The 27,588-nt window shown below is 41.7% G+C and overlaps 1 long non-coding RNA gene across 1 annotated transcript in view; it reads left to right on the forward strand.

Annotated features, from left to right (window-relative positions):
- LOC128778300 (uncharacterized) overlaps window positions 1–24,315 on the forward strand; it is an 89,480-nt gene extending 65,165 nt beyond the window's left edge. The window contains exon 2 of the long non-coding RNA XR_008423836.1: window positions 24,184–24,315. This is a non-coding gene — a long non-coding RNA (uncharacterized LOC128778300). The remainder of the gene's footprint in view (window positions 1–24,183) is intronic.
- The last annotated feature ends 3,273 nt before the right edge of the window (window positions 24,316–27,588 follow it).

Here is a 27,588-nt window from a genome sequence, read left to right on the forward strand (position 1 = left end):
ACTGTATAAACAAACAGAGCGATTTACACAAACACACATAGAATAACATTGATGGTTGCATGTGTAGAGGAATATTATTATCATTACTAATATTATAGGCACAGTCAATATTATTAATATTAATATCACTACAGCTGAAATTTGAGTGCTTACGGTGTGCCCGACACCCTCCTCGGTGTTTTACTTAGTACTTACTTAGCACATGGTTAGTCCCCACAGCAATTCTTTGAGGTGGGTCCTTACATATTCCCATTTTATAGATGCAGACAGTGAAGTACAGGGAGGTGCGGTAACTTAAGTCAGATCTTCGGTTTGTAGGTAGTAGAGCTGGGGCGTGACCAGAGCGGGTCTGATCTCTTGGCCACGACGCTCTACTGTCTTTTCATAAAGGATCATCTAATCCCAATTTACGTGTTTGATTTTCAACAAAGTAGGCTGTGTCCAAGAGAACAAATGCCAGATAAGATTAAATTAAACCCAGTAGTATAGCTGAAATTCTGCATTAAGAAAGAGTCAGTAGTTGAGCTTCTTTGTATGCCAACTTTGCGGGACTCTGAGGCTGTCAACTTTGAGGAGAGATGGTCACAGAAGAAAATGAAGAGGTTTAGAACTTACCTTGAGTTCCAAAGGAAGCCAAAAAATTATGGATGTGGGTGCACGTTCCTCAGAACAGATGAGTTAGATAATGAGAGATTTCTGATAGAGACTTACAAGCTAAAAATATCCGTTCTGCATTTCACACACCTCACGTGGGAGGGGGATTTCTGAGAGCAGGGTCTCTCTTCACCTCCTTCTTCTAGGCGGCTGCCCTGTGTGGAAATGAGCGGATAATGGCAGCTTGTTACAGCAGGAAAAAATTGCTGGGGAAAGTGAGAGAAGGTGGGAAAACAGGGGAACATGCCTTTAAAAACAGGATTAATTCTCAGTGGTTCTAGAGTTATAGAAGGATTATTTTCTAGGAGTCATTTGAATCTGGGAAAGGGCAAGACAGTGCTGTACTTCTGAGAGATTCCAAAGAGCAAGAAATTAATTTTTTAAAAAGTATCAGGCCTATAGCTCCTGGGCCAGAGGTGTTTATACTGTCTCACCTCATACAGGCTTGGAATGTTATCTAAAAACATCCAAATTTATCTTATTGGGACTTCTTCTCCATTTGCAGTTTCTAGGTGCCCAAAGGAAGATTTATTTCTGACAAATAAGTGATAATATCTAAGGTCATTAGTAATGATAGCCTAATACCCTGAAATGCTTCTTGGAAGGTAGAAATTTAATTAGAAGCTCTTCTTTCTGTAGTTGGGGTCTGCATTGGGCTGGCGGGCTGCCAGCTCACATACCTTGCCTTTCTTCCTAGGATTATAACAACACTCCAATTCCAACATACCCACATTGTAACTGCCCTCCCACCCCCCGCCAGTTTGCTGCAAGAGACAACCTGCCGGCCTTTGGGTTGTATGTAGTCCCACTGTCACCACTACAACCCCCACCAGCAGGTATGTTTGCCATAGGTCAGTCCTCTGATGAGAACCATCCCATTGAATCTTCCCATGCTCGTGAATGACTGAGCAGCCAAAGCCCAAGACCCCCATGGGCACAGAGTGAGTTCTGTTCCTTGTGTTGGTGTTCATGGACTTGAGGAGAGCTGGCTCAGTGAGTTGTTAAAAAGAACAAATTTTGTCCTTGAATGTTTCCTTTCCTTCCACTGCACATCTTTTTTAACTTTTTTTAAAAAATTATTTATTTATTTTGAGAGAGAGAGAGAGGGAGAGGGAGAGCGTGAGCGAGTGGGGAGGGGCAAAAGAGAGAGGGAGAGAGAGAATCCTAAGCAGGCTCCACGTTGTCAGTGCAGAGCTGGATGCAGGGCTCGAACCCATGAACCCGTGAGATCACGACCTGAACCGAAATCAAGAGTCAGACGCTCAACTGACTCAGCCACCCAGGTGTCCCCACTGTGAATCTTTTTGGTGTTTCCCAGGATTTTTGTTAAAAATTCTAGATGTTTGCTAGCCATTCAAATTATTTTTTTCAGAGAATGGGGTTTCAAGCATCACAGTACCTATAAACACATTTCCTCGAAGGGCTTACAGCTCTCTCTGGGCATTTGGGGTATTAACAGAAAAGATTCTGGGTGTTCTCTTCCTGATTTGCTCAGAGACCACAGCTTTTCCATAAAGGCAACAGTCCTTAAATCAAGATTATTGATTGGGGGTTGTCTCTTCTAAGTGGGATAATCTACTTCAGCATCTTCTTACTTGTGTTCTGCAAGAAACTAGTCTTGTGGGATACCAAAAAGAAGCTCCACGGGCAAATCCACACTGCAGGTAGGAATCTCATCTCACAAACAGTGGTACAGGGAACTACTGCATTTCATGACTATCCGTGAATCAACCTGATTTTAACTCTCATCCGCCATCCCTGCAGATTGTTGGGCCATACGTGGGTATCCTTGGAGTTCCTACCTCTTCTCCCTCCAAGGGGTCTTGCCAAGATTCTGTGGTCTCACAGAATGCTTAGGCACTCATGTGATGTCTATCTACATGACTTTATTTGCAGGTGCTCACTCTCTGCACAGTCCTTTCCTATGGGCTCCCTGCTGCTGCAGGGCTGTGCTTGGGGCACGTAGTCTTTGGTGAGGTTGGAAACCCCAGTGAAAGATCTGACTCTGGGAGCTGGGAGGGAACAGGGAGCATTGTCCCTACCCTTGGAACCCCCAAACCTCTATTTCCTCTAACCCTGTTTGATTTGGAAACATACATCAAGAAGCTCTGCCATGTCTCTCCCCTGAGGCAAGAAAGAGTAAAACCTTTCTCTTCTAATGGGGGAAGGGAAAAGGGGCAGGATGAGGAGAAAATGTGATTTTGCATGCCACAAAATAATTTTATCATGTGAGATTGGGAAACATTGCATATCCTGTTCCTTTCTTGGGTTTCCACAGGGTATATTAACATATCAAAGGCTCTGAGAAGTCCTGTAATATGAAAATGTGTTTATATTTATTTGAACCAGAGGCTCCAAAATTTATTTGACTGTTGAATCTATTAACATCTCATAGAGCTACTGTTCTGGAAATACTCTTTAAGAAATCTTTAGTAGTTTTCTGTGGACTCATTACTGTCTATGCTTAGGAGACTATAGGTCTGGTCTATAGTCTCCAGAACAGGTTCTGGTGTTTCCTCACATAGGGATAGCACTCATGTCTGTCCATTGGAGCTCAACTATTCTGAACCCTTTGCTGTACCCGCTCCCTACTGCCTTTCCAATGTTCTAGACCTATGCCTTCCAACATTTCTAGAATGGTTTTCCTTTCCTTGGGGCTTCCCCCGGACTTCTGCGTCACTGGAGTTATTCCATTAGGGCATCAAAAACACAGGCAAATTACTTGGCATCATCAGTGCAGTGGGCCCAGAGATGCTAGGCACTTGAAGTGTATTCCTAGAATACACATCTTGTGCACACATGTGGATGTTTTACCCGTGCAGAGAGATTAGCCACGTGTGGACCATAACAGAGAGTAGGAGATGAGCATTGAGTTACCTGAAGGACCTGCCCTGGCCTCAGCACTGCTGGGACACAAGGTCTGCTGAGGCTTCTTCTTGGTTCAGCAAATGATGCTCACAGGGTTTTTCATCACACACTGAGGTGAGAAGGGAGATAAGCCTGGGCCATAGGATTAAGACAAAAATCACATTGTATTCCTGACTCTGTGCTCTAATGTATTCTTTGAAGGGCACTTGGGTGTTTTAGTTACTTTTCTCCCTTTTGGGCTCTTTGGTTCTTTTCTGCTTAGGCACCCAGTGACCACTTTGCCTCGTCCTGGCTCCTGTGACCACTTTGCCTCGTCCTGGCTCCTGTTTTCTGTCACATTTCATTGCTCAGGAGTGATTTCTCACGAATGATTCCCACCTCCATCGGAGCTCCCACTGCTGTTCTGCCCTTAGCTGGGGAAGGGAAAGCAAGCAGAGTAAACAAAACTACGGAGATGTGACTGACTGAGGGCCCCTTTTGCATTCCCAGGGTGCTAGTCTGTATGCCTCTCTAATCAGGAGAATTTCAGGCAAGAAACTTTAGTCAGGAGAATTTTTTTTTTTTTTTTTTTTTAAATCATGTTCCTTGCTGATTTCTCCCAATGTGGGTCTGGCATTAAGAAGGGAATTGTAGGGGCACCTGGGTGGCTCAGTCGGTTAAGTGTTGGATTCTTGATCTCGACTTAGGTCAATGGTCTCACTGTTTGAGAGTTTGAGCCCCACATTGGGCTCCATGCTAACGGCACAGAGCCTTTTTGGGATTCTCCGTCTCCCTCTCTCTCTCTGCCCCTCCCCTGCTCTCTCTCTCTCTTTCAAAATAAATAAGTAAACCTTAAAAAAAAAAAAGCAGGGAGTGGTAAATCTAAGTTGCTGGGAGTGGTAAATCTAAGTTGCTGTCACAGCACTCAGAAAAAACACTTCTGGCCCCTTCAGTGCTAGAGGGTAGACTTAGTCCTACTTCCTTATTCTTTCACAAACTTCTGGTCCAGAGCCTGAGATCTGAACTGATATTGTTCATCTTTTGTCCTTCTAAAATGGAAGAAAACCCCACTCTCTGAAGGAAGCCAAGTGCGACTGTAAACCTCAGAGGTGTCAGAGCTGGGGATCCCTGGGGGAGTGGGCTCGGCTGTCGGCTTGGGGTTCCTGGGAAACAAAAGACAGTGGTAGGCCCTGCTTGGGCATGAAAAGGTTCCTCTGTGTTAGCTGATTGGGGAGTTTTCAGCTGGGCCAACTAACCTCTTCTAAACCCCGCTTAGCTGACCCCAGAAATCTTGGCTGAATTGCAAAACTATATCAACGACAGTAATTTACATGAATTACTTACCAATTATCCTTAATTACCAGCTTGCATGATGATGATGATGCATATCATCAAATGTGTGCCAGACCAACTTGGCTGTAAGATTCATCTGATTGCAGTACTAACCATTGTGCACAACTGCTTACTTTTTATGAGTTGCTCACATAGTGTGAACATTTTCTCACACCTTGAGAACATTGGAGGTTACCCTGGAACACACTTGCTATTTTCACTGAGGGTTGAAGGAAGAAAGAAAGTAAGCAATGGATGATTGGTGTCTGCTCCCAAACCTGCTGAACCTAGGTGATGAGTTTTGAAGGCAAAGTCAGATCAATTGTGCTTCAGAGAGTACAAGTTTCTATCCTATAGGGCAGGAACTTATCTTTTTCATATTTCTACCTTAGCCTGTAACATAGTAGAAATTCAATAAACAGTCATTGAATTGGATTGCTCTGAATTTGAAATGGTACTAGGCTCTATTCTATGGCACAAAATATTAATGGTCACTATCACAAGGTAACGTAGTGGGACTTTTTCTTCCACTGTTGTGAAGGTTTATGAAATCCCATACATGGGATTTCATGGAGGCATTATAAAATATTACCCATAGAGTGAAATGCAGCAATGATGTGCCTTGAGTTCATGACGTCTGTGGCCCATATCCCTCTGCAGAGTTAACATCACATTTCCTGAGAAGGGGAGTTAAGCTCCTCACCTGCTTAAATACACATGGTAATGACTTAGAGCATGATTACCACAAAAGCCACGTGTAGATATTAGCAAGTAGCCCCTGTTTGCTAAGTTGTTAGAAAAATTATCCTTATTATGAGAATAACGTTTTCACATGGTATACATTCAAACAGTATACTTCCAACTGTGAAATAGTGAAACTGTAACAGTAAAACTGAATCTTGCCCTCACCCCAGGGGCCAGTTCTACTCTCCAAAGGCAAATGCTGTCAATAATTTCCTTCAATTCCTTCCAGAAAATCTCTGTGCATGTATTTGTATATAGGTAGATAGTTTTGTTTGAAATTTAGGTAACTAGCATTTAGGTAATATTTAAGAAACACAAAAAAGTATGAAGAATAATGGTATAAACGTAAACATTTCCACCCTCCAATTTAATAAATAAAGCCAATAAGTATAAATATTTGCTCTTTGTATTTATACATCTTTGCCCTTACTACTCCTGTCACTTGAACATTTAAAGCCTCTTTCTTGTTCCATCTCCTTCCAAGAGGTAACTGCTCTTTTGAATTTGGCTTCCATGCCCTCTTCTCATACTTTTATGATACATTTATGTATCCTAAGCAATATGTGGTGATGCTTTTATTTTTTATTTGTTTTTTAAATTAAAAAATTTTTTTAAGGTTTATTCATTTTTGAGAGACAGAGAGAGACAGAATGCAAGTGGGGGAGGGGCAGAGAGAGAGAGAGAGAGAGAGAGAGAGAGAGAAAGAATTGGAAGCAGGCTCCAGGCTCCAAGCTGTCCGTAGAGAGCCTGACGCAGGCTTTGAACCCGTGAGACCATGACCTGGGCCGAAGTCAGACACTTGACCGACTGAGCCACCCAGGTGCCCCTGTGGCGACACTTTTAAACAATATGTTTATGAAATCATACTGTGGGTATTCTTCCTGGGACATGATTTTTCACTCAGTATTATAAGAATCATTTATATAGGTATAGTTTATTCATTTTCATAGCTGTATGATATTCCATCACATGAACATACACAATGTATACATACATTAATTCTCTTTTTGGTGGATAATTTTGAACCGTTTTTAGTTTTTGCTGGCACAAACAATACTGTAATGGGCAATCTTGTGTGTGCCTCCTTATGTAAGTGTGTGAGTTTCTGAAGACTCTATATACCTAGGAATGAGATTGTTCAGTCATGGGATACCCATGTTAAGCTTTTCTACATAGTGCCAAATTGTTCTCCAAAGTGATTGGATGTATTCTTTTAAAATTTACTTTTAAGCAATAGAAAAACTTGTCCTAGGGTGATATATGGGTATAATAGGCAATCTCTAGGTTTTTAAATTCTATTGATTTACTTATCAACAGCCATTTATTTCAAAAGATGTGATTCTGGCAAGAGGTAGGTCTGGGATTTGAACCTAGGATTTCTACTTTGAGCCTTGAGTGCTTTTTGTTGCTTCATAGTCTGTCTCTTTACCTGAAGGCATTTGACCTCTTTGCATGTGTGCATCTTTCAATGGCAAAAATTTGAACTTAGATAAAAATATGAGTTTATGTGTAACTTGGGTTGTACTTTGTTTATGTGATTGTAAAGAAAAACCTCATTGCTTGGCTTTCTTTGATCTTTGCTTCATTGGAGCATTTCTTCTCCTCTTCCTCTGGATCTTCTTCCTTCTTCTAAAACTTAACTCCATTTTTTTTTGGAGGCTCAAGTAATACATATTTCCCATGAAAATCTTTCTACTCCATTCTCACTGTGCTCACCAGACTAACCAGCACCAACTTTTGGGTGGATATCATTCTAGTTTTTAGTGGGGACATTCTTTGGGACTATGTAATACAGTTAACCCTTTAACCCTTGACCAACATGGGGGCCAGGGGTGTTCGCCCTTGCACAGTTGAGAATCCATGTATAACTTTTGACTCCCCCAGAACTTAATTACTAATAACTACCATTGAGTGGAAAGTACCCATAACATAAACAGTTGATTGATGCGTATTTTATATGTTATATGTATACATATGTTATATGTATACATATGTATATGTATACGGTATATGTATACCGTATTCTTACAATAAAGTAAGCTAGTGAAAAGAAGATGTTATTAAGAAAATCATAAGGAAAATACATTTATAGTATGATATTGTATTTCTAAAAAACCTGCATGTATATGGACCCATGTACTTCAAACCTGTATTGTTCAAAGGTCAACTGTACTCTTTTTTTTTAAGTTTATTTATTTTGAGATAGAGAGAGAGAGAGAGATAGAGAGAGAGAGGCAGAGAGAGTGGGAGAGAGAGAATCCCAAGCAGGCTCTGCACTGTCAGCAAAGAGCCCAATGTGGGGCTTGAATCCACCAACCGTGACATCATGACCTGAGCAAAAGTCGGACGCCTAACTGACTGAGCCACCCAAATGCCCCTGACTCCATTTTTCACCCAACTTTTGCCCACTAGTTTTAGCATCCAGCAATGATTACTGCTGAAAACATTTATTACTGTGGTGGTTGCCAATTAGTTATGTATAATCTTATTTAAACCTCAAAATAACCTCAAGAAATATATTCTATTATTATTGTGAATATAGACAAAGCAGCAAAGGAATTAGTAAACATAAAGGGCTAATTGCTATCATCTAACTTGTGAATTCTCACTCAATAAACAATAGCTTCCTAGCCCCCAGGAGATAAAAAATCCAAAACTCCTTAGAATTAGATTATTTCACGAGTGCAATGGGCTAATACTGAAGTATTCAAATTAAAAGTTGTAGAAGGAATAATGAAGTGTCTTTATCCATCTCCAAGAATGTGATTGTATGAAAATTTAAATATGTACAAATCTTTATTCTGTACCTTTAAAAAAATGCAGCACAATTCAGAATAACACTGTCCCAACAATTTGTCCTTCAACTGAAAAATTTATTTGCTGAAGTTGCAAAAAAAAAAAAAAAAAAAAAAAAGAAGAAAAAAGAAAACCCCACACCTTTTCTTAAGAAATGCTCTGCAGCATAAAGGCCTGTAGGCAGTGTTTGGACCCAAGATCCAAACTAAAGAAAGTGTAAGTTGATGTTTTATTCTAATAGGACCAGCAGGGGTCAACTTCTCTTGAAAAGGAAGGTTAAAATTTCACTGCGTATCAAGAGACGTGTCCCTGCTTCCAAAGCTCATGTTTAAAAACATGTATATGGGGGGAAAAGAATGCTTCACATCCTTATCAAGTAGGGCATAACAAAATTGGAAATTGGTTCGTGATTTATTGCACCTCCGGCGACACAGTGAAGTGTATAGTAAAATTAACTTTTGGTATATACAGTAGCTGCTTGCACAGCATGACTAAAGAAAGACCCTGTGAGTAGGAGAGGTCGCAGATGAATGAGGCCAGAAATGGGAAACTTCCACTGGTGCAGACAGCACAAATGCGTGTTGTTAGCATTTGCTTTCCGTCTTTGTGGCTACTAGGAACACAGACTCAGAAAGCCCTGAAGGTCCTTCTCTCTTCCTCCTTCAGCCACCTGGACCTGGGAAAGTCCATGAGATACAAGGGTCTCTTTGTTTGTCCTCAAGTCAGGGCTGCTACCAGTCGGCAAGCAAAGAAAGTCAAGTAGAAGTCCAGACTGCCGTTGTACAAGACCATATTGTTGCAGCCTTGGGCTTGGGAGGCATTTTTTGGCAAGCGGGATGTTTTGAACACCCACAGGAGAGCGGGGTTGTGGACATAGCCATGGATAGGAAAAATATTTGATAGCAGAGCCCTTTCTGGAAATTCCCACGTGGTGAACAAGGATGTGCAGTGTAATTTTGGTTTCATATTAAAATTCCTTGAAGCAGGCCCTAGGACTGTATCGGGGTCTCAGATCTTTCCCTTAATGAAATCGCCAATGCAACACTTTAACATTGGGATTGCACTGCAGTAATATAAACCAAAAAGGGGCTAATTTACATTTGTGCCCACACCATTAATGTAAATTGGTTATTAGCTGTTTATGCTAAAGAGCAGCAATATAAAACATAAAGGTAGTTTTATTAACTACATTTTGCCCTCTGAAATCTGCTGTGCATGGAGTTTACAATCAGCGAATTTTTTCCCCCACCATGCAGTATGGCATTTACTCTGCCTAATTAACATATTTATTAACAGATTACTGCCCCCTTTCTGCAATTTGCATTTTATAACACATCACCGCAATGAAGTTAATAAGACAGTCCCATGCCCTGCGTTTGTGATTCTCCTGGAATGTTGCATTAGCCTTTTTGTCTTCTCTTGTCTTCATTTCTCTTTAGGCAGGGGTAATTAAAGAAAAATGGCATTTAAAAACAATGATAATGCAGGAATAATGGAGTTGTAAATGAGTTTCGGTCATCATGCAGTGATTTTGAGGCTCTGGGCAGGTGTGGGCAGGGATGCGGCTGGGGAGGGAACAAATACAGGCTCTCACCCTTGCCCTCAACACTGTCCCCTGCTCACCATTCTGGGAAACTCTCTACCTACAGGGAAGGTCCCACTTCTCATTCCTTCTCTCATACCCGTCACTCTAGGATGTGGAAATCCTAAGTGACAAGTCAAGAGCAAAAGGAACGTGGGAACAGGTTTTGAGAAATTAAAAAAAAAAACCCCTCACATTTGTTTTAAAAAGCTTTCAGAACTGAGTTTCTCAAACTTAGCAGAAAAACCCACAAAAAGGCAAAACACCCAATTTTTCCACAAGTGGGTTCACTTTAACTTTCACCCTCAAAGTAACATTCACAGCGGTGCTTTCTGATGCTTGTGGACCTACAGGACAGGCGTCGGCCAGCACACCTGTCGGTTTCACCTGCTTGCTCTTCTGAACTCCCATGTTGCCCTTTCATTCTTGTTCTATGCTTAGATCTTATTTCTTGTCTGTATCTTTCACATTTCCTCTGAAACAGCTTGAGGCACCACAAAAAAGGTAATGCGAATAATCAGAGTCATTTAGAGAGAGCTGACAGTTTCTAAGAGAGATGGCAGGGACACATTACCCTGGATATAATATTCAGGAATCTTGGGGCTCCCGCGAGGCTCAGTCGGTTAAGCGTCTGACTCTTGGTTTCCACTCAGGTCATGATCTCACGGCTGGTGAGTTTGAGCCCCACATTGGGCTCTGTGCTGTCAGCCCAGAGGCTGTTTGGGATTATCTCTCTTCCTCTGTCTCTGCCTCTCCCCCGCTCTCTGTCTCAAAATAAATAAATAAACTAAAAAAAAATTGAAAAATATTTGGGAATCTTGTTGGTGATAGTTGGCTTTTCCTGAGGGACCTCTCCTCTGTCTCTGGTCATGGATTTAGCCTGGACTAAGACATTGCTGTAGCGAAGGGGCACCACAGTGGTATCTTTTTGCTCCCCATCACTCATGGTTTCTTCATCAGTGCCTTAAATCCACGTCAGGAAGAGAGGAGGAGTCCTAGAGTGGACTGCTGAAATATGTGTCTGAAACAGAGGCCCACAAAGAAGGGAGAACCTGTCACAGATTTTCCACTATTTCTTGGTTCAGAAAGAGGTAACAGGTGAGAAGTCCCAACTTGTATGATGGGTCTGAATTGGCTCCCTGACACTCAGGTACATAAAAAAGATGAGAAATGGCTTATTATCTTTCTTTCCTTCTTCCTTCCTTCCTTCCTTCCTCCCTCCCTCCCTCCCTCCCTCCCTCCCTCCTTTCTTTCTTTCTTTCTTTCTTTCTTTCTTTCTTTCTTTCTTTCTTTCATATTTATTTATTGTTGAGAGGCAGAGATAGACATAACACGAGCAGGGGAGGGGCAGAGAGAGAGGGAGACACGGAATATGAAGCACACTCCAGGTTCCGAGCTGTCAGCACAGACCCTGACACGGGGCTTGAACCCATGAACTGCAATATCATGACCTGAGCCACCCAGGAGCCCCTTATTATCTTTATTTCTTAAGTGCCTATGACATCTCCAGTTTTCAGAAGGTACAGGAAGAAGGTGCTCGCTTTTCTTTGAGGATGTGTTCCCTGAAGCACGTGCTCTCTGTGGAGTGTCACCTCTCCCTGCCAGGAGTGGTAAAGACAAGCTGTGTCAGCTTCAGGGAAAGACGTTGGGACAGCCTGATTCATCAGAATAAAACTTCAATGCTCAGCCCAGTGATAATTCCATGGAGCTATATTGTTTCTCTTCAGCTCATATTTGGCCCAGAGAGATACCAAGATTGGGGTCCAGGTATCCAACTGTCTTGACATAGCCCAATGTGCACAATAACATTAATAAGTAATACCCTACATTAATTTAGCCCTTTAACTTCTGGGAGGGAAGCCAGTTAATTTAGTTTAACTTTTAGTTTTTAAAATTAATTTTTTAAATGTTTATTGATTTTTGAGAGGGGAGAGAGAGAGAGAAAGAGAGAGAGAGAGAGAGAGAGAGAGAGAGAGAACGAGTGGGGGAGGGGCAGAGAGAGACGAGGACAGAGGATCAGAAGGAAGCAGGCTCTGTGCTGACAGCCCAAAGTGGGGCTCGAACTCACAAACCATGAGATCATGACCTGAGCTGAAGTCGGATGCTTAACCGACTAAGTCACCCAGGTGCCCCTAACTTTTAATTTTTTGAAAACCACTGTACTGAGGTATGATTGACCTGTAAAAAGCTGTACATATTTAATGTATACAACTTGATGAGTTTGGGAATAAGTATACACTTGTGAAAACATTACCACCGTGAAAGCCATAAACCTATCCATCTCCTCCCAACATTTCTTTCCACCCTTATATTTATTATTATTATTATTATTATTATTGGAGGTAAGAACATTTAATATAAGAACTATCCTCTTAGCAAATTTATTAGTTCACCAGTTCTCCAGAACTTATTTATCTTGCCTAACTGAAACTTTGTGACCCTTTGACCATCATCTCCATATTTCCTTCTCCCTAGCCCCTGGCAAACACCATTACACTCCATGCTTCTATGAGTTTGACTCTTTCAGATTCCACAAATATGTGAGATCACATAGTATTTGTCTGTCTGTGTCTGGGAAGCCAGCTACTTTTAACTTTGTGTATCAAGGAAAAGCAAAAAGACCATGAAGCAGGTTTATGAGCTTGGAATTAGTTTATAGGTCCCCGAAAATTTGACTGGGCTTGGATAGGTTTGTGAACCTCCTAAATTGAATGAAAACATTTTAGTGAATTTTGTATGCATTTTTGGGGTAGAAGTTTTGAGATATCTACCAAACTCTTGTGGTGATTTGTGGCCTTAAATAGGTTAATAACCATTAAAAATTTTAGATTTTAGGATTATGAGAATGTGCATTATACAGATAGGGTGAGATCTTTATGATAAGCCTTATCAAACAAACACTTGTAGTCACCATAGATATGCTAAAGTATAGAAATCTGACTCATTTCTAAAACCCTTCTGACTCTTGTTCCCATGGGTGTCTGGCACCTAGATTAGGGACCCACCAGAGCCAAATGAATGCAGGGTACCAGTAGGAAGGTAGGCATTTCTTTCTTTTTTAAAAAATTTTTATTTATTTTTTAAATTTACATCCAAGTTAGTTAGCATATAGTGCAACAATGATTTCAGGGGTAGATTCCTTAATGCCCCTCACCCATTGAGCCCATCCCCCCTCCCACAACCCCTCCAGTAACCCTCTGTTTGTTCTCTGTATTTAAGAGTCTCTTATGTTTTTGTCCCCCTCCTTGTTTTTATATTATTTTTGCTTCCCTTCCCTTATGTTCATCTGTTTTGTCTCTTAAAATCCTCATATGAGTGAAGTCATATGATATTTGTCATATGAAGTCATATGATATTTGTCTTTCTCTGACTGACTAATTTCGCTTAGCATAATACCCTCTAGTTCCATCCATGTAGTTGCAAATGGCAAGATTTCCTTCTTTTTGATTGCCGAGTAATACTCCATCGTATATATGTACCACATCTTCTTTATCCATTCATCCATTGATGGACATTTGGGCTCTTTCCATACTTTGGTTATTGTTGATAGTGCTGCTATAAACATGGGGGTGCATATGTCCCTTCAAAACAGCACACCTGTACCCCTTGGGTAAATGCCTAGTAGTGCAATTGCTGGGTCGTAGGGTAGTTCTATTTTTAGTTTTTTGAGGAACCTCCATACTGTTTTCCAGAGTGGCTGCACCAGCTTGCATTCCCACCAGCATTGCAAAAGAGATCCTCTTTCTTGGCATCCTCGCCAACATCTGTTGTTGCCTGAGTTGTTAATGTTAGCCATTCTGACAGGTGTGAAGTGGTATCTCGTGGTTTTGATTTGTATTACCCGGATGATGAGTGATGTTGAGCATTGTGCCAGTTGGTCATCTGGATGTCTTCTTTGGAAAAGTGTGTCTATTCATGTCTTTTTGCCCATTTCTTCACTGGATTATTTATTTTTTGGGTGTTGAGTTTGATAAGTTCTTTATAGATTTTGGATACTAACCCTTTATCCAATATGTCATTTGCAAATATCTTCTCCCATTCCGTCTGTTGCCTTTTAGTTTTGTTGATTGTTTCCTTAGCTGTGCAGAAGCTTTTTATTTTGATGAGGTCCCAATAGTTCATGGGAGGTAGGCATTTCTTAAGCTTGACTTGCCCTGACCACCAGCTGAACTCAACAAGTGAGGTGAAACTAAAGGGCTGGGTGTTGTGTTGAAATTGGAGAGGCAGTACCCATGGACATGTGATGGCTCTGGATTCATTTCCCTGTGGGGACAGGTGAATCCTTAGTCCTGGAAAATTCAAGCAGTGACTACTGATTTATTCATCCTGCAAAATAATGGACTCAGGGGTTTCTTTGAGGAAATAGAGCCACATGGTGCTACGTAAATTTCATTACTTGTATTATCATCACTCTGATTTTAATTTGATTTAAAAATTTTATTAGTCCTAATTGTAGCAGTTATGAATGTTGATGTTATTTTCTGCCATTTCTAATTTCTATAAAGAATACAGATCTTTGCTTCTTAATAACTGAAAATGACTCCCGCTTAATGGATTCATGCATTCCTACAGAATTTCAATCTTTGGCTTTGACATTAAGGGTTAGTGCATATTATCAGCTCCTTTAGAAATTATATTGTTTTCTAAATCCAGTAATGTTGGATTTGTATGATCTAATAGTCTGATGTTTTTAATTATGGAGGAAAATTAATTAACTGGAATGCAAAAAAAACCCAACATATTTTTATACGCAAAAATAAGAATAATGCTTAATGATATTTTGTTTTGGTTTTTGCTGAAGATTTTTTCCCCCACTTGGAATAATACCAGATTGGGATCTCTGTAGATAAAGGGTAAGAGTGCACGTTCATTTTAGTTTCTAGGTCCTAAAGAGTTAAAACACATTTGGACCACCCTTATTAAACAGGCTGCTATATTAGGAAGACTTGTATAAATACGCAGGAAAGGCCATGTGAGAGAATAACCTGCTGTACTCTATTTGTGTCATGGTCACCGTATGCATAAGCTAATTTTAAATATTAAAACTCTAATTATAAGAGACCACTTCCCTGAAGGGTGGGCCATGTGGGGAAGGAGAGGGGAAGGAGCTGGTAGGTGAGTCACAAGCCCAGTGAGTGAGTGGGTGGAGGTGATAGCTGGCCAGAGTGTGTAGAATCTGTCCTTGAGGTGCCCCTGAATCCTGGGGGAGAAACTCAGAACTGGGTTTTGGTCCTTTGACTGTAAGTTGGAAGGCAGACTTGGATGGAGTACTTCCATAGCCTTCACATTTTGACGAGTAAAAATAAGCTGCCATTTTGATCCAGAGGCAGGGGAGTCCATAGAGAAGAGCCCTAAATAAATAGCACTATGGATATACACAACGGACCGAGTTGTCTGCGTTTCAAGAACAGTTACTGGAGGAAAGACTGGGGCTCAGCAAAGCACTTTCATAGTTTTCCTGAGATTCTTGGGGTCACATTCCTTTATGTCTCTGTCTAATCCTGTGTTTTCTTTACTCATTTTCCCTAGCTCTAGGTTTTTAAATAAATGCTGCTTGAACCCAACTGCTTCTCTCAGTTGTAGTAAGGGAAAACAAGGAAAGGGTGTGTTGGTTCTGGACTTAGACCCAGAGAAAAATTGTAGCGGGAGTCCCTGGGGGCTTGCCGATGTGGGTCCGTGTGCCTGGTCTCATTGATCCAGCACGACTCTGTCCTGGAGACTCAGGGCCAGGGTGGTGTGAAGCTTTTGGTCTGGGTTTGAAGCTCTACGCTGTCACTTTATAACCATGTGACTTTGGGAAAATTTACCCAAACTCTCAGCATCTCAGTGGCCTCATTTATAGAATGAGCAAAACAATACTTGCCTCATGAAACTGGTGTTTCGATGAAATGACAAAATGGAGCGAGTCCCCAGGCAGGACTGTTGATATGCTGGTGCTGACGTTGGCTGTGTGATTCTTGCTTGGCTGTATTTTCAATTTAATGCTTTAAATGCTATTTAGAAAGGTGATATGGCAAGGTATTTATTGAGACTTAAATGTTTCCTTTCTATTTTCCCCCTGCTCTCTCCTTTCAAACAGGAGGCTGCACCCTTCTTGTCTCCTCTTTTGTTTCGAGGAAGGTTCTTAAGTCACTCCCCTTCCTGCCTGTTTTTTCATAAAACTCTAAATTAGGAGTCCTGGAGACGAGTGGTGGATACAGAAGTCTTAGGGGAAGATGGGAGGAGGTTAGTGGGTCCTGGAAAGCAGGCAGCAGAGCTTGGAGGCAGGTCCTGGGGAGGACAGCCTGTCTCAGAGGTGGGGCTGAGTGGTGCAACCACAGAGATAGTTGGATCTTGGATCCAGCACCAGGGTGTCCACCCAGTCTGGACCCCAGGTGTGGCACGGAAGAGATTCCATGAGGACTAGGCAGTGGCATCTCACCGGTCACTCACCTACCTGTATGCAGAGATATGCATGACCAGAGGGGACCAGAGGGCAAACCCTGGAAATAACAGACTGAATTTTCTGCCAGCCCATTAGGATGCATGCTCAGGGCTAGGTTTAACTTGACATAGGCAAAATGAAGATACAGATATTGTTAATACTTGATTTGGCTGAAATTCATACCTATTACAGAGCTCTGCATGGATTTCAAGAGACTATAGAACCAGACCCTCAGCCAGAGGTATAATGAAAGATTTTCTTAAAAAGCTGGCACCTGGATTAAGTCTTAAAACACAAATAGGAGTTATCTGTGGAGAAGGGGTAGAAGAAAGGGGTTCTAGGCAGATAGAACATCATGAGACCATGTGCTGGGTATGGAGACGGACAGATAATTTAGAGTTGCTGCTGTGTCATTAACTGCTTTGAGGGTAGGGAGAGATGATTCCAGAATGGCACTATCTAAAAGAAGTTTCTGCAACAATGGTATACTGGTTTTCTACTGCCGCTGTAACAAATCAACACAAACGTAATGACTTAAAACAACACAAACTTACTATTTTACAATTCTGGTGGTCGGAAGTCCAAAGTGGATCTCTTTGGGCTAGAATAAATGAGTTGGCGGGGCTCTCTTCGTTTTGGAGGGTCTGGAGGCAAATCGATGTTCTTGCCTTTTCCAGCTTCACAAGGCTGCCTGCCTTCCTTGGCTTGTGGTCTTTTCCTCCATCCTCAAAGCCAACAGTCACTAGTTGAATTTTTCTCACATCACATCATGCTGACCCTGACTCTTCTGCCTTCCTCTTCCACATTTAAGGACCTTTGTGGTTGCAATGTGCCCATACAGATAATCCAGGATAATATCCCTATTTTAAGGTCAACTGTTTAGCAAACTCAATTCTGTTTCCTTCATTCCCCTTTGCCACATAACATATTCACATGACCTGGGGATTAGGACATGGGCATCTTTGCAAGGCCATTACTCTGCCTACCAAAGCTGGGAATGTTTTCTGTCAGTGCTAATACAGTAGCCATTAGCCACATGTGGGTATTTAAATTTAATGAAGATAAATACAATTAAACATTCCGTTCCTCAGTCACATTAGCCACAATTCAAGTGCTCAATAGCCACATGTGGTTATTGTTTACCGTAATGGACAGTGGTGCTCTAGAGAGGTAGGAAGTGCCAGATAATGAAAGCCCTGTGTTTCTCAACCTCTTTCATTAAAGCGCCCTTGAGAGTAAACAAGGCTGCTGCACTGATAACACCAGGAGATGTGGATAGCCCAGTGAGACCCGATTCGAACACCAACTTTCTTTAGAGATTCTTGCTAAAGAGATCCAGGTTTATTTTATTTTAAAAAAGTATATATCTTTCTCGGGTCCCTGGGTGGCTCAGTTGGTTGAGCGCATCTGACTTCGGTTCAGGTCATGAGCTCGCAGTTTGTGAGTTCCAGCCCTACATCTGGCTCGCTGCTGTCAGCACAGGGCTCCCTTTGGATCTTCTGTCCAGGCCCCCCCCCCTCCACCCCCCTGCCCCTCCCCGCTCACACTCTTTCTCAAAAATAAATAAAACATTTAGAAGAATTTAAAAAGTATATCTATTTCTAAATCTTCAAGTAACATTAGCATTCTGGAAAAGCCACCACATTTATTCTGGAACTCTCCTATTCCGTTGGTCCATTGGCACACACTCTAGTAACATTTTGTATACAAATTGGGGAAAGCTCCATTGTAGAGATTTCTGCGTGGTGGAGGAACATGGTCAGGTTTGGACAGGCACCGCAGGGAGTAATGCAGAGGGGATGACTTTGACAGGAAGTAGATTAGAGGTAAGAAGACCAGCTAAGAGGCTGTGGGAGGACGATTACATAACCTTGCCCTCTTTAACTCAGGTGACTTTTGTGACTTGCTTTGGCCAGTGAAATGTGAGCCAAAGTGACATATGTCACTTTGGGGCAGAAGCTTTAAAAGTCAGTTTCTGCTTCACGATACCCTTTCTTCTCTTTGATACCCTCTTCCCCAACAACAATGTTTCAAATGCAGGTTACTCCATCGACCTGGAGCCCAGAACGAAGGCCGTGTAGAACAGAGCTGAGGCTGATCTGTGATGGGTATATGGTATAAGCAAGAAATTAACATATTTTTGTCAGCCACTGAGATTTTAGGATTATTTGTTATCATAGCAGAATTTAGCTTATTCTGACTGATACAGAGATGGTGGAAGTTATTCAGAGGCCTTAGGTGTATAAAATTTTTATGAAAACAGATGTTGACTTAAAAATGGTTATAGCTCATGGGTGATCCTAAGCCTTAAGCTTTATTTATGTTGTTTGCTTGTCTCTATACAACAGCCATTCTCTTTTATATTTCAAGTTAAGGTTCTTTTTAGTATTTAGTTTATGCTTTTAGACAAATCAAATTACACAGTACCAAGATTATTTCATGAAAATACTCTCCAATTAGATTGAGTTGCAAGAACAGAGCATGGAAACAATTTAGTGGACACACAAGATTTTTCTGTTAACTAGAATTGTTGGAAATTGAGGAGATGGGTTTGAATCTTTCATATGACTTTCCTCTCTGGTTTCTTCCACTCAGTAGTCATTAGTTTGAGATTGCCCTTCCAACCCCACAGCCAAAAAATAGATATTGTTTGGTAGCTATTTTTATAAAGGGTTGAACACTAAAAGCAAGTTAATGGTTGGCTTGGATCTTTTTTTTCCTTTTCCTAATCAGTAATAAGTGATACTATTTGCTCCCTTAGAGCAATAAATAATGTTACTGTTATATCTGAAAAGTAAAATATGTCGTATTCCAGCGTCCAAAATTGAAACGTATGTCCCAAATGTAATCAGCTTGCTTCTGAAGGTGGGAACTTTAATAATCAGAAGAGACCCAGTAGCAGTATGGGAAAAAAAAAAAAAAAAAAAGCAAAGCATTGCCTACAGTAGTGATGTCATTTTTGTGTCCAACTTTGAGTCGTTTATATTATTGCACCTATTTGTGTGCATAAATGAAGGGTTGGAATGAGAGTGGAGTTACTGGTGGGGGAGGATGACAAGTTTATTAAAATAGATGGCATCAGCCAGAGGGTTTATAATGACTTGCTTGAGGTCCACTGTTCACCTCAATGGGTTTCTGTTTCCTTTTTTTGTTTCCCTTAGTACAAAAATACCCCTTTGTTTCTCTTTCTTGGCCAAAAGTATGAATCTTAAAAAACAGAGAAGCCACAACTCGCATGCTTTTCACGGATCTTAATGCGGTGAGGGTTAAGGTGAGATGGAGGCACATGGGGTTGATGTGTAACCTCATCAGGACTCAGATTGCTGTCGACAGTTTCCCTCTAGTGACAGAATTCTTCCCCTGTCAAGGGGGACAAATGTCAGGGAGGAAGTTGCATGAGGTGGTATCTTTGTTCTTTCTTGACATTCTTAGGCCAGTTTTGGAAGAGGACAGGAAAACTTTCATACATTTCCAGAGGACTAGGCTGTATATATTCAATTTCATAAACCAAGTACTTTTTTCTTTTGTTTGTTGGGGGATTCTTTTTTTTTTTTTTTTTTTTTTTTTTTTTTTTTATTACTGATTCAATTTCTTTGCTGGTTATCGGTCTGTTCAAGTTTTCTATTTCTTCCTGTTTCAGTTTTGGTAGTTCATATGTTCCTAGGAATTTATCCGTTTCTTCCAGGTTGTCCAATTTGTTGGCATATAGTTTTTCATAAATAAACCATGTATTTTTGATGTGTATTATTATATAGCCACTCTGCACTCAGCACTGAGAATAGGGTTGACATTTTTCCCCCAGCAAGGGAAGAATTTTGTCAGTGAAAGCTTTCCTATGCAATGAGCCCAGAAACTGCATAGTAGAGAGTGGAATGTCTTAAAGTAAATTGTTATAAAGTGAATCATATTTCCTCCTAGGAGCTATAGTAAAATTACAGATTGTTTTTCTGACTGAAGGGTTGATAGTAAATAAATCACAGATACGTAAATATATTGTAGAGGAGAAATACAGGTGTAAACTTCAGTAATAATTTAAATGGTGAATTAATGAAGTAATAAAATGGGTATAAATCCACAAAGAAGGGCCAGTGTAATGCAAGGTACACGTAGGACACAAGAAAACTCGTGTATCATAAATTTGACCTAAAATTAATGGTAGCTATAACACACATTGATTAAACATTAAATTACCCACAATTGTACTTGCCTCCTTAGGTGTGATTTACTTGCCTCCTCAGGAGTGATGCTCTGGGCCTTTAAAAGAGGCAATCCAATGAAGTTTTAACCGATGCTTTCTTTTTTGTTTCGGCAAATTTCCATGGCGAAGACAGGCACTGTTGACCTTTATCACTGATCTTCAAATAGCGGGTGTCTCATAAATGAGTGTGATTGTTGATTATGGGGTTTCTTCTTTTAAAAGTTGTTTTCTAGGGGCGCCTGGGTGCCTCAGTCGGTTAAGTGGCCGACTTCGGCTCAGGTCATGATCTCGCGGTCCGTGAGTTTGAGCCCCGCGTCGGGCTCTGTGCTGACAGCTCAGAGCCTGAAGCCTGTTTCAGATTCTGCGTCTCCCTCTCTCTGACCCTCCCCCGTTCATGCTCTGTCTCTCTCTGTCTCAAAAATAAATAAACGTTAAAAAAAAAATTAAAAAAAAAAAGTTGTTTTCTAAAAAGAGGCCAATTGTTCCATTCACAACATCATAAAAATATGAAGTACCTAGTGATAATCTTAACAAGAAATGCTTGGGTCTAATATGAAGAAAGCTCAAACGTTCCTAAGGGGAATAGAAAAATATTTCATTTCTTTGTAGGTGGTGGGGTTCAATGTCTTAAAGATATGAATTATGTGATTTTTTTCAAAGTAAGTTCAGGAGAATCCTAATTATTTTTCATATAAGATCTTTGGGGGACTTAAAAATAATTCTTCTGGGAGAAAAAAAAAATAGAGAATGGCCAAAATGTCTTTGACAAAGCATCATAATGAGAGAACACTTGTACTATCATGTATTAAAATGTATTACACTACTTCACACCCATTAGGATGTCTATTACCAAAACAGAAAGCAACAAGTGTTGGTGTGGATGTACAGGGATTAGAACCAGTGTGCTTTCCTGGTGGGAAGGTCAGATGGTGCGGTTGCTGTGGAAAACAGTATGACAGTTCCTCAAAAATTAAACATAGAATTACCATTGGATCCAGCAAGTCCACTCCTGGGTACGTACACAAAATAATTGAAAGTAGGGATTCAAACAGATATTTGTACACCAGCGTTCCAGCAACATTATTCACAATGTCTAAAAAGTGGAAACAACCCAAATGCCCATCAATAGATGAATGGACAAACAAAATGTGGTATGTCCATCCAATGAAAGATTATTCAGCCTTGAAAAGGAATGAAATTCTGATACATGCCACAATATGGATGAGCCCGGAAGACATTATGCCAAGTGAAATCAGCTAGACATCCAAGGACAAATATTGTATGATTCCACTTATGTGAGGTATCTAGAATAGTCAAATGAACAGAAGCAGAAAGTAGTATAGTGGTTTCCAGGGGCTTGAGGGAGAAGGAGTAGGGTGTCGGTGTTTAATGGGTACAGAGTTTCATTTTGGGAAGACGAAAAAGTTCCGGAGATGGATGGTGGTGATGGTTGTACAATATTGTATATGTATTTAATGCCACCGAAATATACACTTAAAGGTGGTTAAAATGCTAAGTTTCATGATGTTATGCCTATTTTACTACAATAAAAAATACCCCAAAACTGTAATACAAGGTTATAGTAGGTAAACTAGCAGAGCAATTCCTCAAGATTGGTGCTCAGTTCAACATAACCACATGCACAGTCAAGAAAGAAACTCTACTATGTGAATGAATCTAATATCTGATGTAAGTAGCCATCATAAATAAGTTGGAAAAAAAAAGAATTACTTAATGAATACTGGGATGATTAGAGCACTAGTTTGGGTAAAAATAACATGCTAAGCTCTCCTTATAATCTGAAATACCAGGTGGATCAGGGTGTTCAATTAAAAAATGAAGCCATGAGAATATTGCTTTAATTTTAGATGGAGACCTTCTAAAAATAAAAACAATAGCATTACAAGGGAAAATTGAATAGGTTTTGTTCATAAAAATACTTCTGCATATAAAATGTATCCTAAAAATCAAAAGGTCAAGTGATAACTAGGAAAAATAGTCATAGATGAAAGGTTTACTGACATTATCCTATACATAGTTCACGCAAAAATAGACAATTTTATGAAGGAAAAAATAAGGGTCGATACTGATGTATGACCTTGGTAGGAATCTAAGATTTGTAATTTTTTTGGCCTATCTATGATCAAAGCTATTAAAAATAATTCTTGTGTAGGAGGCTTGGGGGGCTGGACACTCATTCACAGCTGGTGAGGAACGCATTTGGGCATCCTTTCAGGAAGGCTACAGCAGGACTTTGTCGGTTGTGACAGAAATTAAACTTAAACCAGTTGAAACAAAAGAAGGATATTTTTGGGCTTATGCATCAAGAAGTTCAAGGAATGGGAATGGCTTTATGCAAAGTTGGGTCTGGTGTCTCTGTCTTGTCACTGTCTCTTTCATTTGCTTGCCTCCACACGGCTGTATTGTCAGGCAGGTTCTCTCTACAAGGCGAAGAGATGGCTGCTGCTGACCCAACTTTACAGAGTCTTGCTGCTTGCAGTTCTAGAGAAAGGGAGAAGGTGAGAGTCAGCATTTCTCTCTCCTTGTAAAATAACAGCTTTATGGAGATACTCATATACTATTCCATTGCACCTATTTCAAGCACACAGTTCATGGATTTAAAATATATTCACAGAGATGTGCACCATCACCACATTCAAGTTTAGAGCATTTCCATCACTGCAAAAGAAAGCTCATACCAATTAGTATTCTTCATTCCCCTTCCCTTCCTGTGTCAACACCTCAGTCCTAGGCAACGGCTATGCTAGGCTACTTTCTGTCTTAGATTTGTGGGTGAGTGAGCATCTCTTTTTAAAGGATCTCCGGCACAAGTCCCGGGGAATCTCCAGTTAGCCTGGCTTGGGTTATGTGTCCATTCCTGAACCACTTCCTGGGTCAAGGGATGGGGTCCTCTTACTGGCCAGGCAAGGTCACCATCTGAGCTCTGGAGCCAGGGAGCTGGATCAGCTGAGCCACATGTTTTGGGCTGGGTTACTATGGAATGGGAAGGGGTTCTCCAAAGGCAAGAGAGGCAGGAAGGTGAATGTGTGTCTATACTAAGGACAACTTAGCAGTATGTACCCCAAATCTTTAAAATACCTTTTTTTAGCAACTCCAGTTTTGGGACAGTATCCTAGAGGAAGGAGCAGAAACAAACTTTCGTTCCTGCTGCACCTGTTGCGCGTAGTGATGGGGTGGGAGGCAGAGAAGAAGGCAGGGAATAGCAGCGCCCTGCTGGTGGAGAAAAAGGGAGCCAGCACCACACGGGGATGAGGGTGGAGCCCCTGCTTGAGCAGGGAGTACTTCCAAAATCCCCTCAGCTTCAGCTTCCCCCAAGGGCACCATGGCAGCATGACAGGTACACCTCGGCCACAGGGGTGAGTGATATTGTCTGGCTGAAGTACTGTGACTCTCACCCTGAGGAAGCAGGTTCTCCGGCAGCGCCCGGCACACGGGTGTGTGTGCTTTGCAATCCTGTCCCGCCCGCTTCTGTGTAGGTCAGACAGCAGGTGTGCAGGCTTGAACCAGACGTGATGCTGGAGACAGCTGAGCACCATAGCCCTGCCTCGCCCATGCGTGTTACATCTTGCCTTTTAAACTTTGCAGGCCTGGAGTGAGGGGACGTTTGAATTCTCTTCAGTCAGAAAGACCCACTACACTAGGAGATCTCCCAAGAAGATCCCCTTCGGGCTGATAGACTGTCTTTTCACTGCATCAAATCTGGCCTTTTAGAGCTAATCAGAAGGTGGGTAATTTTGTCCAGAAGGTGCCTGACGTTTTGTGAGGGAGGGGAAAGATCTCTCTCTAAAAGTCACATTACATCTACAAATGTAGGGGCTAGTTTGGGGATGCCAAGGAAGTATACACAGTGAGTCCCTAAGCGAACAAACGACTGTTACAGAATGCCTCTGGCCGGTCTGCGTGCGTTTGAGGTTCATGCTTGCTATCGGTTTGGATCGGGTTGTTAATTGTTGCTATTTGGGGCCTCAGCGGGGTTTTAGAAATACTAAAAGTAAAGGCAGCTCTGGCATCCTGAGTGCGTCCACTGAGATTCGAGTGGGAAAGTTTGTGGTAGCCGTCCCAAAGCCTAGCCGTGACCTCATCGGAGGACTTTTGGGGTTTACTCCTGCTGCTTCGCTCTGTGTACCCCTGATGCCTTGCAGGCCCTCAGAGGCTATGGAAGCCCAAGGCTGGGGAGTTGGCATTTCTTTCTTTCCCTTTTTTTTTTTTTTTTTTGATGGGGGTGGGTGGGGAGCAGGCATTTCTAGGAAGCAGGATCAACTGTGGCTTGGCCACATTATTTGACTTTTTTCTAGGCAGGAACTCTGTTTCGGTCAGGACTGGAATATGCTGAACAGGTACAATTAGAAATCCTATTAAGGTTGGAGTGATATAAATCAGGGGTGGTAAGAGAAGGAGGTTGAAGAAAGAACAAAATTTGGATTGGCAGGGAGATTGGTGGGGGTGGTGAATAGCTCTTCTTTTAAGTCTCTGGATTTTATGATTTAATATTGGGGGAAGAACTGGCTTTTTACCACTTTTAAGATCTTTTTAAAAGTACTTTTTTCAAGGGTGCCTGGGTGGCTCAGTCGGTTGAGCGTCCGACTTCAGCTCAGGTCATGATCTCACAGTCCCTGAGTTTGAGCCCTGTGTCAGGCTCTGTGCTGACAGCTCGGAACCTGGAGCCTGGTTCAGATTCTGTGTCTCCCTCTCTCTCTGCTCCTCCCCTGCTCGTGCTCTGTCTCTCTCTGTCTCAAAAATAAATAAAAACATTAAAAAAAATTCTTAAATACTTTTTTCTACTGTTATTTTTGAGAGAGAGAGAGAGCACGGACGAGCAGGGGAGAGGTAGAGGGAGACAGAATCTGAAGCAGGCCCCAGGCTCCAAGCACAGAGCCCGATGTTGGGCCCGAACCCACAAACTATGAGATCATGACCTGAGCTGGAGTGGGACGCTTAACTGACTGAGCCACTCAGTCTCCCCCACAACATTTAAGATCTGATGGCTGGTGGAGAAAAAGATGTTGGAGAGCAGAGTATTTTTGCTTAGCTGTCTGGTGAGCTGTTGCTATAAGGGTTTGCATGACACGGGGCCATTTTTCCTCAGCACCGTCTCTGAGTTCCTGCCCTGGAATCAGGTCTGCCTTTGTGGTGCGGTGGAAAGATGAACAGGATTTGAGTTTAGAGGTTCAAAACTTGTGTTTCAGCTCAGGTGTTTGCCAGCGCTGTAAATTGTCTGTAGCTTAAATTTCTCCTCACTGAGTGGAGGAATTTTCTCCAGGTGCTTCCTATATTCTTCTCCCTTGTTAATATGAACTGTTTTAGACTTTTAGCTGATTTAAGTAGTTTTTTTTTTACAGAAGTGACCTAAAAAGCCACGAGTTTCAGGGTTAAAATGATCCCCTGCTTTTCTCTGTTCTTTTCTTCCCAAGCCATTGAAATCGAATGTGCCAACTGCTGGTTGGTTGGAAGAGAAAGACGGTGTTGGGACATTAAAAAAAAATTTTTTTGTGTGTTTATTTTTGAGAGAGAGAGAGAGAGAGAGAGTGCATGCACGTGTGAGCAAGGGGGGGGGGGCGGCAGAAAGAGAGGGAGATACAGAATCTGAAGCAGGCTCCAGGCTCTGAGCTGTCAGCACAGAGCCCCATGTGGGGGCTCATGAAGCCATGAACCGTGAGATCATGACCTAAGCCTAAGTGGGACGCTTAACCGACTGAGACACCCAGGTGCCCCGTGAGACATTTTAGATATCTTAAGTTTTGAAACTCTCCTTATTCTCCTATGTCCCAAATTGGATTTTAATAAAAATAATATGCCTCACACACTGCATTGTAAAAGGTGTGTGATTCTATTTTGTGCTCTACTGTCTTCTGCAGTATTAAAGGGAAAGAAGAGGGGCACTGGGCTGGCTCAGTTGCTTGAGCATGTGACTCTTGGTCTCAAGGTTGTGAGTTCAAGCCCCACGTTGTGTGTAGAAATTACTTAAAATCTTCAAAAATAAAAAAAGGCAAAGAAGAGTTGATATGTATCATTCTACCTTGTTTTTGAAGCCAGGGTAGTTGTTTTTTTTTTAAAAAAAATTTTTTTTAACGTTTTATTTATTTTTGAGACAGGGAGAGACAGAGCATGAACAGGGGAGGGTCAGAGAGAGGGAGACACAGAATCCAAAACAGGCTCCAGGCTCTGAGCTGTCAGCACAGAGCCCGACGCGGGGCTCGAACTCATGGACCGAGAGATCATGACCTGAGGTGAAGTTGGACGCTTAACCAACTGAACCACCCAGGCACCCCCAGGGTAGTTGTTTAATTTTGATACCAGGAGTGCTAAGTGGAATGTGAATCTGGTTACTTTGGAAATGCAGGAACTCAAAGGAATGGACTCTAAAATAAAAATGTGGGGGCGCCTGGGTGGCTCAGTCGGTTAAGCGTCTGACTTTGGCTCAGGTCATGATCTCACAGTCCGTGAGTTCGAGCCCTGCGTCGGGCTCTGTGCTGACAGCTCAGAACCTGGAGCCCGTTTCGGATTCTGTGCCTCCCTCTCTCTCTGCCCCTCCCCTGTTCATGTTCTGTCTCTCTCTGTCTCAAAAATAAATAAACGTTAAAAAAATTTTTTTTTTAAAAATGTGGACCAATTCTTAGGAAAACAAAAGATAACAAAAAGAAAATTCCATAATCATACTGAATCCATAAAATGGGGAGAGAAAGGAAAAAAAGAGATTGTGATGCCAGTGATTACAAAGATGAAAATCATGTTACCCGCTGCTAGTCTATTTTGGGCTAGGGGAGGGGTGACAAGGGGTGGAGTTGAGTGGGGTGGGAGAGGTGGTAATCTGGGGATCTCTTCTGAGGTGGAAGAGGAAGGTCATGGAAACTAGCTTGACCCTGGGCCAGTGATGGCTGCAAAGGGTTCTCTCTGTTCCTGAAGATATCTTGGTTGCCTTTGGGATGGAGGCTGTGGGGTGCAGTGGGGAGTGGTCTACTTCCCTCTCTGGTGAGTTAACACAAGCACATA

This window comes from Panthera pardus, unplaced genomic scaffold, assembly GCF_024362965.1.
Source record: "Panthera pardus isolate Hobbes unplaced genomic scaffold, ASM2436296v1 HiC_scaffold_2, whole genome shotgun sequence".
In the NCBI taxonomy this organism is placed as follows: Eukaryota; Metazoa; Chordata; class Mammalia; order Carnivora; family Felidae; genus Panthera; species Panthera pardus.